Source organism: Dermochelys coriacea, chromosome 4 (assembly GCF_009764565.3).
Source record: "Dermochelys coriacea isolate rDerCor1 chromosome 4, rDerCor1.pri.v4, whole genome shotgun sequence".
In the NCBI taxonomy this organism is placed as follows: Eukaryota; Metazoa; Chordata; order Testudines; family Dermochelyidae; genus Dermochelys; species Dermochelys coriacea.
In genome coordinates, this window is record NC_050071.1 from 15,669,349 (window position 1) to 15,683,016 (window position 13,668).

The following is a 13,668-nucleotide window of genomic DNA, read 5'->3' on the forward strand; positions in this document are numbered from 1 at the left end:
CGGTTGGGGCGGGGAGCCGGGCTCGACGGGCGGACACTGCCGCAGGCCTCCCCCCCCCCCCGGGCCCCAGGGGGCGCTGTGTGGGCGGGGAGCGGCCCCCCGCCGCCCCAGGCATCCTCAGCCGTCCCTACTGGCTGTCCCTCCGGCCCCCCGGGGGCCGCTGATCTCCAGGGCACACTTGCTAGGGTGACCAGACGTCCCGATTTTATAGGGCCTTTGTCTGATATCGGCGCCTATCACCTCCCACCCTTGTCCGGATTTTTCTCCCTTTCCGGTCTGGCCACCGTACAGGCGCCTGCTGTCCCGATGAGCCAAAAACCAAGCGAATCCCATTTCAAACCAAACAAGCCGATCCTGCGGAACCCCGACACGCCAGGTGACTCGATCCCCCCCCCCCCCACCCCAGCGAGCAGGCTGGGACTGCGGTGGGCCTGCTGTGCGCCCCTGACTCTCTTCCCTGCTTGCCCCCCCCCCCCCCCAGCTGGGAGCCGATCCAAAAAAAAATAAAAAACAAGCTCCAAGCCAAAAACTAGCCCAAAAGCAACTCACAAGCCACTTACACCGAAAACAAGCCCAATTTCTGCATTTTTTTTGGTGGGGGTTTGGCATGTCTGCTCCAGGAGCCGCTGTGGATCGGGGACAACAGGGTGCCTAGGACCTGGGAGAGCTGTGGGGTGGGTTCTGGGGGAGGTGCTTGGCGGGGGGGGGGCAGGGATGGGGGAGTCTAGTTCAGCAGCTGAGAACATGGGGGAAGCCTGGGGTCAGTGTTCTCCTGCTGTCTCTTGCCCTCTGTGCTCCTTTGTGTCAAGGATCCAGCAAGAGGCGCAGTGGAAAGGGAAGCAGAGAGTCTGCTTGCTCTGTGGGTGGGTATCCAATGGGAAGAGCAGCTATAGGCAACCCCTGCAGTTATGCTAGATGTGTGAAAAATCCAGCCAGGGTGCAGGGAGATGTAACAGGAAACTGTGACATAATCATGAGTTTACATATTTAGTACTGGTACTCAACTGTATCCGTCTTCAAAACATGCTGATGACCTTTGAATGTTTTCATTTGGATAAGAATTTCTGCTCATGTCAGTGGCAACACTGGGCTTCAAACCTGCCAATATGAAGGTTTTTCTGGATCAGGTGCTATATTTAAGTTTTGGTACTTAAATTAGGACCATATTGAATCCTCTGATTCAGTTAATACTTGTGTAAGATAAAGGAACTCACGGGATCTTGGCCTAGGAAGCAAGTCTGCTCCCCGTCCCCAAATTCTGTAAGGGGCATGGGCTGGAGGTTTTTGGTTTGCGCTCTCTGGCGTGATAGCCTTCATAACGTCATGTTTCTTACAGGAAGCTACAATTATCTGGTGGTTTGTCTAGTGTTGACAGTCATCTTTTGTGGTGTATGAGAGTGGTTAATTTTAGTTTCTTGGGTTTACAAACTACCTGTGTAAAGTTCAAACACTGTTATGGATTTTATTCTGTAACACATATAAAAACAAATAGTTATTAAAAAAAACAAAAACAAGATTACCTGACTCCTCCATTAAAACTACAGCAATACTTTCTCTTACCAGGCATGTTGCATCACTTGTTATGACTTAGTAGCCTGCCAAAGAATGTATTCTGTATTCATTTGGTAAAATATCACTAGCTGCACATAACCCAATATTGGTTTCTCTTGCATTATTAGTGTGTATAGGTTCATAGTCATTTAGGACCCTTTCCTACTCCCATTGTTGTGAATGGGAGTTTTGCCATTGATTTTAGTTGACTAGGATCGGGCTCTAGGTCTTCTGGCTCTGTCAATCTGTTTCTTCACTTTAGCAGGTGAAGAAGCCAGAAGAATACCCAGAAGTCACCTACTACAGGACAGGCCCAACAAAGAAAACAACAGAACACCACTAGCCATCACCTTCAGCCCCCAACTAAAACCTCTCCAACGCATCATCAAGGATCTACAACCTATCCTGAAGGATGAGCCATCACTCTCTCAGATCTTGGGAGACAGACCAGTCCTTGCTTACAGACAGCCCCCCAATCTGAAGCAAATACTCACCAGCAACCACACACCACACAACAGAACCACTAACCCAGGAACCTATCCTTGCAACAAAGCCCGTTGCCAACTCTGTCCACATATCTATTCAGGGGATACCATCATAGGGCCTAATCACATCAGCCACACTATCAGAGGCTCGTTCACCTGCGCATCTACCAATGTGATCTATGCCATCATGTGCCAGCAATGCCCCTCTGCCATGTACATTGGCCAAACTGGACAGTCTCTACGTAAAAGAATGAATGGACACAAATCAGACGTCAAGAATTATAACATTCAAAAACCAGTTGGAGAACACTTCAATCTCTCTGGTCACTCGATCACAGACCTAAGAGTGGCTATACTTCAACAAAAAAGCTTCAAAAACAGACTCCAACGAGAGATTGCTGAATTGGAATTAATTTGCAAACTGGATACAATTAATTTAAGCTTGAATAGAGACTGGGAATGGATGAGTCATTACACAAAGTAAAACTATTTCCCCATGGTATTTCTCCCTCCCACCCCACCCCCCACTGTTCCTCTGATATTCTTGTTAACTGCTGGAATTAGCCTACCTGCTTGTCACCATGAAAGGTTTTCCTCCTTTCCCCCCCCTGCTGTTGGTGATGGCTTATCTTAAGTGATCACTCTCCTTACAGTGTGTATGATAAACCCATTGTTTCATGTTCTCTGTGTGTGTGTATATAAATCTCTCCTCTGTTTTTTCCACCAAATGCATCCGATGAAGTGAGCTGTAGCTCACGAAAGCTTATGCTCTAATAAATTTGTTAGTCTCTAAGGTGCCACAAGTACTCCTTTTCTTTTTGCGAATACAGACTAACACGGCTGCTACTCTGAAACCTAAGAACATCTGAGGAACAGTGGGGGGTGGCGTGGGGGGGAGAAATAACATGGGGAAATAGTTTTACTTTGTGTAATGACTCATCCATTCCCAGTCTCTATTCAAGCCTAAGTTAATTGTATCCAGTTTGCAAATTAATTCCAATTCAGCAGTCTCTCGTTGGAGTCTGTTTTTGAAGTTTTTTTGTTGAGGGATAGCCACCCTCAGGTCTATAATCGAGTGACCGGAGAGATTGAAGTGTTCTCCAACTGGTTTTTGAATGTTATAATTCTTGACGTCTGATTTGTGTCCATTCATTCTTTTACGTAGAGACTTCCAGTTTGACCAATGTACATGGCAGAGGGGCATTGCTGGCACATGATGGCATATATCACATTGGTAGATGCACAGGTGAACAAGCCTCTGATAGTGTGGCTGATGTGATTAGGCCCTATGATGGTGTCCCCTGAATAGATATGTGGACAGAGTTGGCAACGGGCTTTGTTGCAAGGACAGGTTCCTGGGTTAGTGGTTCTGTTGTGTGGTTGCTGGTGAGTATTTGCTTCAGACTGGGGGGCTGTCTGAAAGCAAGGACTGGCCTGTCTCCCGAGATCTGAGAGAGTGATGGGTTGTCCTTCAGGATAGGTTGTAGATCCTTGATGATGCGTTGGAGAGGTTTTAGTTGGTGCCTGAAGGTGATGGCTAGTGGCGTTCTGTTATTTTCTTTGTTGGGCCTGTCAGGTAGTAAGTGACTTCTGGGTACCCTTCTGGCTCTGTCAATCTGTTTCTTGACTTCAGCAGGTGGGTATTGTAGTTGTAGGAATGCATGATAGAAATCTTGTAGGTGTTTGTCTCTGTCTGAGGGGTTGAAGCAAATGCGGTTATATCGTAGAGCTTGGCTGTAGATAATGTATCGTGTGGTATGATCTGGATGAAAGCTAGAGGCATGTAGGTAGGAATAGCGGTCAGTAGGTTTCCGATATAGGGTGGTGTTTATGTGACCATCGCGTATTAGCACCGTAGTGTCCAGGAAGTGGATCTCTTGTGTGGACTGGTCCAGGCTGAGGTTGATGGTGGGATGGAAATTGTTGAAATCATAGTGGAATTCCTCAAGGGCTTCTTTTCCATGGGTCCAGATGATGAAGATGTCATCAATGTAGCGCAAGTAGAGTAGGGGCATTAGGGGACGAGAGCTGAGGAAGTGTTGTTCTAAGTCAACCATAAAAATGTTGGCATACTGTGGGGCCATGCGGGTACCCATCGCAATGCCGCTGATTTGAAGGTATACATTGTCCCCAAATGTGAAATAGCTATGGGTGAGGACAAAGTCATAAAGTTCAGCCACCAGGTTAGCCATGACAGTATCGGGGATACTGTTCCTGACGGCTTGTAGTCCATCTTTGTGTGGAATATTGGTGTAGAGGGCTTCTACATCTATAGTGGCTAGGATGGTGTTTTTAGGAAGATCACCAATGGATTGTAGTTTCCTTAGGAAGTCAGTGGTGTCTCGAAGGTAGCTGGGAGTGCTGGTAACGTAGGACCTGAGGAGGGAGTCTACATAGCCAGACAGTCCTGCTGTCAGGGTGCCAATGCCTGAGATGATGGGGCATCCAGGATTTCCAGGTTTATGGATCTTGGGTAGCAGATAGAATACCCCAGGTTGGGGTTCTAGGGGTGTGTCTGTGCGGATTTGTTCTTGTGCTTTTTCAGGGAGTTTCTTGAGCAAATGCTGTAGTTTCTTTTGGTAACTCTCAGTGGGATCAGAGGGTAATGGCTTGTAGAAAGTGGTATTGGAGAGCTGCCTCGTAGCCTCTTGTTCATACTCCGACCTATTCATGATGACGACAGCACCTCCTTTGTCAGCCTTTTTGATTATGATGTCAGAGTTGTTTCTGAGCCTGTGGATGGCATTGTGTTCTGCACGGCTGAGGTTATGGGGCAAGTGATGCTGCTTTTCCACAATTTCAGCTCGTGCACGTTGGCGGAAGCACTCTATGTAGAAGTCCAGTCTGCTGTTTCGACCTTCAGGAGGAGTCCACCCAGAATCCTTCTTTTTGTAGTGTTGGTAGGAAGGTCTCTGTGGGTTAAATGTTGGTCAGAGGTGTGTTGGAAATATTCCTGGAGTCGGAGACGTCGAAAATAGGATTCTAGGTCACCACAGAACTGTATCATGTTCGTGGGGGTGGAGGGGCAAAAGGAGAGGCCCCGAGATAGGACAGATTCTTCTGCTGGGTTAAGAGTGTAGTTGGATAGATTAACAATATTGCTGGGTGGGTTACGGGAACCACTGTTTTGGCCCCTTTAGGTTATCTAAATCTAAATGTTTTAGGTGAATGTTCTGAAACTGCCTCAAGTTCCTCCTGCTTCTAATTCTTCATGTCACCAGTTCTTCATGTCATCAGAAACAGAAGTTGTTTCACCAGGTTGTGATTCTTTAGCTACCAACTGTTTTGGATCCATATTTTCTTTAGTGTGTCTTAGGACCCTAATAAGCAATACACCCATAAGACTTGGTCATAGGGACCCCAATTCAGCAAAAACCTTAAGCTATGTTTAACTTTAAGTTTAAGCACCTGAATAATCCCATCTTTATAAGCAAGGCACTTAAGCATTAACTGAAGTTCCAATAAAGTCAGCTTAATGGCACTTAAAGTTAAGCATGTGCTTAAGTGTTTGCTGCTCCTCTTCTCTGCTTCTTTCTCCTTTCCACTTGGCTTCTCTGTCCTCTGGCCACTAATAGATCCCTACTTGACCAGCTGTTGCTCAGCTGGGAGCAGAAATGCTTTAGAAAAAGTCAAGGCCAGTAACCTGATGATGTGAGTTGAGAAAAAAGCGGTCACTCTATAGATACTCCTGTATTTTATTCCAGTATTATTCATCTCCTGCCATTTTCACTCACTCTACATAGTAAGATTATGGAATCCTTTTGTTTAACACTGTAAATGTGCTTTACCTTCCAAAAACCATGTTCTTCTGCTTCTTTGATTGGCATCTGAGTTGTCTGTTTCCTAGGCTTTGTTCTTGATCTTAGGTTCAGTCTGCTGGTTTTCTCACATTTAATGCTGTGCAGCTCGTATGTCCCTTTGGAAACAGGAATTATGAGCTTAGTTTCAAAGATTTTTAGAAGAAGATGCACACAGTCTCCAGTCCTGAAAGTGGATTTACACAGGCAGACTCCTGCAGATCTGACTGTAGGGCCAAGAGTGTTATAGTACTAACCAGTCACATTTAGGCTGGAAAACAAATCTCTTCATTAGCCATTGTGCCCACTTGGTATCCAGGAGTAGCCAGGTGATGAAATTACTTGTGGAAGTAGGTTGCTGTTCAGAGCTAAGCCACTTGGGGTTCAATTTACAGGCAGCCCAGCATGGTGTACACAAATTGGCACAAGATGTTTTGTACAAAGATACTGGAGTTTCCCAGACACAAAGTATTAAGAAGTCATAAAGGACAGTCCCATCTACACATATGAAGACTCACAAAGGTCACATAACAGACACCTTGATTTGACTGCCCCAGGCTGCACTTACTCTGCTGACCATATCCTGATAGCACACCCTACAAGCTTTATATAGCACTTTCATCCCAAAGTACTTCCTAAATTATATATCTATAGTACCACTGAAATAAGCATACCCCATGCGGTGGAGGAGGAACATTTTATACAATGCTATTCGGGCAAACCTCTATTCTAGAAACATGTATCTTGGGCTTTTTATCTTCCACATAAAACACTTGGCTGAAAAATCTGCATAGTAAACTCAATGGACCTCTACCTTGCTGAATCAAGCTGTTTGATTTTAACCTGTAGGACCAGGAAGCAACCTCATAGGATGATGAGAAGGAACATAACTCTCATCCTCGTTAGGCATTTCAAGTCTTCTTCTGAAGCATGGGCCACTTTTTTTTTTGTTTTGGTCCGCATCGGCTTTGCCAAGAAGAGGAACTGGGCAAGCAAAAGATGTATAAAAATGTGTTGTTCACACCTTGCTCCCTGAAGCCAGACCATCTGGTCAAGGGTACTGCAATCACCTGGTCAGGCAGAGTGCCCTCTACTAGGTAATAAATAGTCATGTAGGTGACAAGCACCCTATTAAAACTCAATCTTTTAAATGTCTGGTTAGGAAGACTGCTGCAAAATCTGGAAAGTGAAGAAGAATACAGCTATCCTGTCACCTTTAGTTAGTCACCTGAATGAACTCTTATCTCAAAACAGTCATTGCAACTGTGAAGTTGAGCTGGAGAGCCCACCTTCATGTCAGTTCCAACTGATAGGAGAAAGATGACTTGTGTACATGTGTTGTTATCCAAATGACAACTTGGTTATGTTAAGCTAAATGTTTCTCAGAAAGTACTTACCCCTGAATGACTAAAATGTGTGATGTGTACTTGCATTTCACTAACAAATTTAGTCTTAGGTGTCTAAAAACTACACTGAATCAGCAAAAACAATGAGGAGTCTTTGTGGCACCTTAGAGACTAACAAGTTTATTTGGGCATAAGCTTTTGTGGGCTAAAACCCACTTCATCAGATGCTTGGAGTGGAAAATATAGAGGCAGGTATAAATACACAGCACATGAAAAGATGGGAGTTGCCTGACCAACTGGGGGGGGGGTCAGTGCTAATGAGTCAATTCAATTAAGGTGGAAGTGGGCTATTCTCAACAGTTGACAAAAAGGGGTGAATACCAAGGGAGGAAAAATCACTTTTGTAGTGCTAATAAGGCCAATGTAATCAAGGTGGCCCATTTCAAACAGTTGACAAGAAAGTGTGAGTATCAGTAGGGGGAAATTAGTTTTTGTAGTGACCCAGCCACTCCCAGTCTTTATTCAGGCCTAATTTGATGGTGTCCAGTTTGCAGATTAATTCCAGTTCTGCAGTTTCTCGTTGGAGTCTGTTTTTAAAGTTTTTTTGTTGAAGAATTGCCACTTTTAAGTCTGTTATTGAATGTCCAGGGAGACTGAAGTGTTCTCCTGGTTTTTGAATGTTATAATTCTTGATATCTGATTTGTGTCCATTTATTCTTTTGCGTAGAGACTGTCCGGTTTGGCCAAAGTACATGGCAGAGGGGCATTGCTGGCACATGATGGCATATATCACATTGGTAGACACTGAATCAGTAATTCAGTTGAGGGTGTTGAGGCTGAAGAAACTCATTACACTACCTTAGAACTATGTAAGTTACCAAAAGAAGCCCTCAGTGTTTCAAAGGGCTTGGCTACACTTGCAAGTCAGAGTGCCTTAAAACAGCCCTGGGCGCCCTAACTCCTGAGGTGTCCACACTGGCAAGGCACATAGAGCGCCTGGACTCTGCAGCTGGAGCGCACCTGGTAATCCGCCTCCATGAGAAGCATAAAGCTTGCTGCGCCCTGGCTGAAATGCCCGGGCATCAGTGTGAACGAGGTGTGGCATTACTGTGCTGTGATTGGCCCCCAGAAACATCCCATAATCGCCTGAAGTCAAGTAGCCTCTCTTCTCATGGTTTTGAAATCGGCTGCAGGCATGTGGATATCCCCTTCCAAAGCTCTGTTTCTGACAGCCGGTATGCTTATCTGTTCCGGGACAAAGCAAGCCATTAGTGTGGAATGCTGCTGTTTTGAGTGTGTGTGTGGGGGGGGGAGGAGAGAGAGGGTCTGCTGCTGTCTGAACTTACAAGACAGCATGCTGACACACTCTCAGCCCCCCAAAACACACTGTCTCTCCCCCCACATACACACAGCTACTCCCTGTCACACTCCACCCGCCCCCCCCCCCATTTGAAAAGCAAGTTGCAGCCACTTGCACACTGGGAAAGCTAGCACAATGCTCTGCTCTTTGTGGCGTTGCAAGAGCTGCTAATGTGGCCACACCAGTGCGCTTGTGTTTTCCCTGCTGTGGTCTCCGAAGGCTGGTTTAACTCCCAGCGCTCTACATCTGCAAGTGTATCCGTGCCCAAAGAAAGCAGCCTAAAATTCACACCGATTTTGTGATCAAGAGCATTAGCAGCTTCTTAGACGAGAAAAGGAAGACACTTTGAATTGGCTTGTAAGCTAAAGATTTTACCACTATTTAAATCTTTGGTCAAAGTGGCATAACAGTCACTGATGAAATTCCAGAGAAATTAGAATACCTTCAAAATAATTACCTGCATATTTTGTTTTGGGTTTTAATGTGTGATCGCCTTGTGTTCGTCAGTGACAAAGCTTTGCTGTGAGTATCACCTGGGCAAGATAACTTTCAAATGAATTGACATTCCTTGATAATTAAGTTAACTTGTCTGAATTCTTCTGTCAAATTGTTTGGTTAAACTCCCACGTGCAGTCCCATAATTCCATTGGCAGATGAGACTGATTTGTTGTAAGGGATTTAAGGAACAATAGCTCCATTTTGATACCAAAATCACTTCCCTGGACTATTACAGAACTAGGGAAGTTTGGCTTTGTAACAAAATTGTGATAAGACCTTGAATGAATTGAACTGATTTATTGTCTCTTCAGTTATAATTTCTCATGTGCAGTTTTTGTATTGTAAACATCATCTCACAATTTTTATTTTGTTTTCTGTAATTTTCTCTGCTTTGTGCTATTTAGGCTAATAATACTCATACATTTATAATAATTCTCCAGTCTTAAGGAACAGAGCTACAGAACAGTGAGGAACTTAGTAGAGGGATCTGGTTAATTTAATCAGTGTATGTTTTATAACTTGTCTTTTGCACTCATTTTCTGTAGAAAAATGGATAAAGCAGTGAAGAAAGAGGAAACATTTCATTAAAATGTCCAGGAAAATTTTTGAATAAACAAAAAAATCATTCACTTTTGAAATCTGTGAAATGAAAATGATTGACATTTTCATAATTCTTCCCTGACTTTTAATAATCTAATTATTAAAAGCATTATAATAATTTTCATTTTATTTCTTTACATTGCATCTTATCACAGCACAGTGTGGGAATGAGTTTTTAGCTGCATTCTGATTTTGTGGCCACAGAAGTTATGAAACAGGAATCTTATTACAAGAGATAATAACTGAAGTCCAAGATAATTGTTTAATATTTGTCACCTGTGTAGCAAACTCAAGCGTATGAAGAGTGTACCTGAGGGTAAGTATAACAGCTTCTTCTAAAATCTTCCTGCAGATGTCACTCTGTCACTGTAGAATCAAGCTTAACATTTTTCTTTAACAGTCAGATAAATGGCAAAACTCTTGTTAATTTTAATGGGTGCAGCGTGAGGCTCTTAGACAGTAAATTGTGTGTGTGTGAGGCAAGGGCTGTTGGATTGTTTTTATCCATTGATGGAATATTCTTAGCATTAGTGGAGACTTCTGCTTTGCTTCACGATTCACACCAGAGCCCTTCAGTGGACAGGAGTGAAATCTGTATTTGGGCCATCCTTGTTTGTGAATAAAAAAACGGCAATTTGGTTGAAAATATCAGGGATCTTTCGTTTTCTGGGTCTGAATGCTTACAGAAAAGAGCTGTCTTTCTGTCATGTTGTGTCAAAAATTCCAACTTCCATTTGCCTGTATATAAATGCATGCAACTCTTTTCAGGGAATTAGTTCACGTTTATGTATAGGGCTCATGTATGTGTGTATTGAATTGGTGCTTGTGTATAGAATATAAGTGATATATGAGTGTATACTTTGTTTATGATACATGTGTATTCTATGTGTGTGTGTAATATGGGTGGAAAGAAGACATGCAAGTGTATTTGATTGTACAAAAATACATGCAGTGCAACCGTGACTATCTGAAACAAAGTTATCTGAAACCGGGTTATATCCTCCGACATCCGTTCTCTTGATTAGCCAGAATGTAATGTAGTTTAATATATGAAACTAGGATTTAGAGTTTTGCAAGAGGCGAGAGGCTTAAGGGTAGAAAAATAATAGGAATCCCTGGGAACATCGTATGTTTCACCCACTACTTTCAAATTCTAGTAACTTTGAAACCACATATCCAGTCTCTGTTAATGTGTGAGTTTAACACAATCTTTTCCCATTAAGAAGGACTCAGGATTTTAAGACCTTTACTTGGTGGGCATCACTTGCTTCCTCTGACATGTCTTTCTTTGACACACTGAATCTCTTGGTTTTTGGCTTTCAGTTCAAGCTTCTGAATCTTAACATCTGTCAGTGGTGCAATAAATTCTCTATGGTGATAAGAGGACAGCTGCTAATAGCAAGAGTAAGGATGGAATTTTGGCTCTTTCCTATTGTGTGAGAGATTACAGTCAGGAAAAAGCACTACACACATGATAAAAAGGTACCTTTTCTTCGCGGTTTACTATTTTCCTCCAACCTAGCAGCATTTTTTCTATCCATGCTAGGCTGACAGATATCCACATAGCAGAATCCAACACTAAAAGGACTGGAATTTATTGACAAGGGTGGACTAGGTATGTGCTGTATGCAGAAATAAAGAAATTGCATTATTCATGTTAAACATATGTTTTGAGAAAAGGACATCTGCTTAATAATAAAAAGAATCACATTTTGGAACCAAACAGTGGGCCTGCTCCCGCTCCACCAAAAATCTCTGTGAATTAAAAATGGGAACAGAATCAGAACTGTTTTCTCTAAGTGTTTTCTGTGGTGTCTTGAATACTGGTAGTGTGGTTTTTCACGTTTAAAAACCTTTTGTATAAAAAAACAACAGCTGGACATCATAACACCATAGGAAGCATTTCTAGATAAAATGTTTTGACTGTAACAACCTAGTTCCTTCAGTTTAATGGCTCTAGTTTAGTTATTTACAGTGAGGATGAAACTGTAGGGGTTGGGGGATGACTCAGAACTTTGCTTTGGTTGATAGAATAATTTTGGTGCTGGGTACGCTCAAATTTTTCCATTCCCTAATGTGCAAACTTGATCATTCTTGCAAAAAACAACTCCAAGTCTCTATTCACTAGGTCCAAAATTTAATAGCAAAGTGCTGTAGGGAGGATCTGTGTTACTAAGACACCATAACTATGTAAAACAACCTTGTTAAAAAAACACCCCTCCTATACAGGACAAGTCAGGCTGGGATTTTCAATGGAGTCTCAGGGAAATGAGGGCAGGATTTTCAAAGGTATTTATAGATGCAGATAGGTAGGTTTCCATAGCACCCAAGCAGGTTAGGCACCTAACCTCATTCACTGCTTTTGAAAAATCCCACTAGGTGCCTCTGCATCTTTAGGTATCCCAATATTTTTGTGAATCTAGCTCTGGGTGCCTAATTCTTATTGACATTCAAAAGGAGTTGGGTGCCTAACTCCTTTAGGCTTCTGAAAATTCCACCCTACTTTTCATGTGCAGCATAGGCCCCTAACTCTGATCTGCAAGATTCTGTTTTAAGCCCTGATTAGCTGGCATTTGTATTCATTTAATGCTGGCTTCTTCAAGCTTGACCTGTTTAATATCTGATATGTCCTTTATCAGAGGAGTGCATCCTGCACTTGAAGGGAGACGACCTGGATCATCCAACAGGTCTCGTTTCTTTAATTCCATTTGCTGTGTGTCTTTAGATGTGGAATACACTGACACGACTCCTCCAGGACCAAGCAACAATATACTGGAGACAATAGCCAAGAGGGGAAAGCCCTGCAGTAGTTTGCAATAGTGAACTGAAACAGGTGTCACTTTAATGCAGCGTGTCTAGCAGTTTTCAGGGGATGGAGGAAGGTTAATAGTACACAGAGAGAAATTTAACCTTTTCCCACACATAAATTGTGTGCCTATTTAATGGACTCTTTTGAATCTTACGGTTCTGGAATTCCTACATTTGAGAACCTCACAAATGCTAATCAATGTTGAATGATAGCTAATAATATATTCAGCAAATATTTACTGCCTCTTATCCCAAAGGATTCTAGAGCATGGAGTGCTCATCCATACTTTAGCAGTTCATCTAAGAGATTCTAGAGATGGGCCTGAACCCAAATGCCTCTGGATCTAACAACCCCAAACTGAAGATTCAAATCCAGATGTGGCAATAGTTTTGAACTTTGTGGCTGGCCCTTATATAAAATGCTGAGCCAAAATTTAACCCCTCCCTTGACCTCTAAGGAAATCCTGATCCAGAACCTAACTTTATATATGGTCCCATGTTTAAGTCACCCTTATGCTTAGACCATAGGGAAAGTATTTGCACTGCTGATGAATAACCATATATTATTTATTTGTGAATTTCCCTGGAATTGTTTATTAATTTGTGAACACTTCTGATTTACTCTAAGATTTTTGTGTGAAATAGTAATGATGGAGGCTTATGTTAAACTGTATTAGAAGTTCAAGATCAAAGGAACTATAGAGACAAGTATGTGTGCAGAAATTTTTCGTTTTGGTGTCTGTGCATTTTAAATGAAGTTGGTCATTTGGACCAATTAATACATTTTATCTTGTGTTCTCAAATCTTGTGATCTGTTGGGGGTGGGCATATGTAGAAGATGTTTTGCTTATTAATTTATCATTTATGTATTCTTTAAGTGCCCATAATGTGCTTGAATGATTCAAAACACAAAATACAGGCTGGCGCTGCCTTGAAGAATTTGCAGATTAAGTAAGATATATGGTATAGTGGAAACAGAATGCACTGGGAAGCCCAGAGGAAGGAATCATGATTGTTATTATTTATTGACTTGCTTCTTATTGACATTCCAGAAGCAATAGTATTAAAAAAAAATCAGGTGTGTCTTTTCCATTTCTAACATCTTTGATCCCATACACAAGTGGTACAAATTAATTACTGCAGCTCAGAGCTAAGAGTAAACTCCGTAGAGCTGTGCTGCCATGGATTTTGAGTGGGTTAGTGGAGTGAGGAGTAGATATTGT

General features: G+C 42.6%; 1 long non-coding RNA gene across 1 annotated transcript; it reads right to left on the reverse strand.

The window, feature by feature from the left end:
- Nucleotides 1-5,731: 5,731 nt before the first annotated feature.
- LOC122459967 lies at nucleotides 5,732-7,366 on the reverse strand. The gene is made up of 4 exons (XR_006280961.1): nucleotides 6,697-7,366; nucleotides 6,466-6,468; nucleotides 6,091-6,331; nucleotides 5,732-5,952 (listed from the first exon to the last, which is right to left on the reverse strand). It is a non-coding gene; the product is annotated as an uncharacterized LOC122459967 (long non-coding RNA).
- Between the last annotated feature and the right edge of the window lie 6,302 nt (nucleotides 7,367-13,668).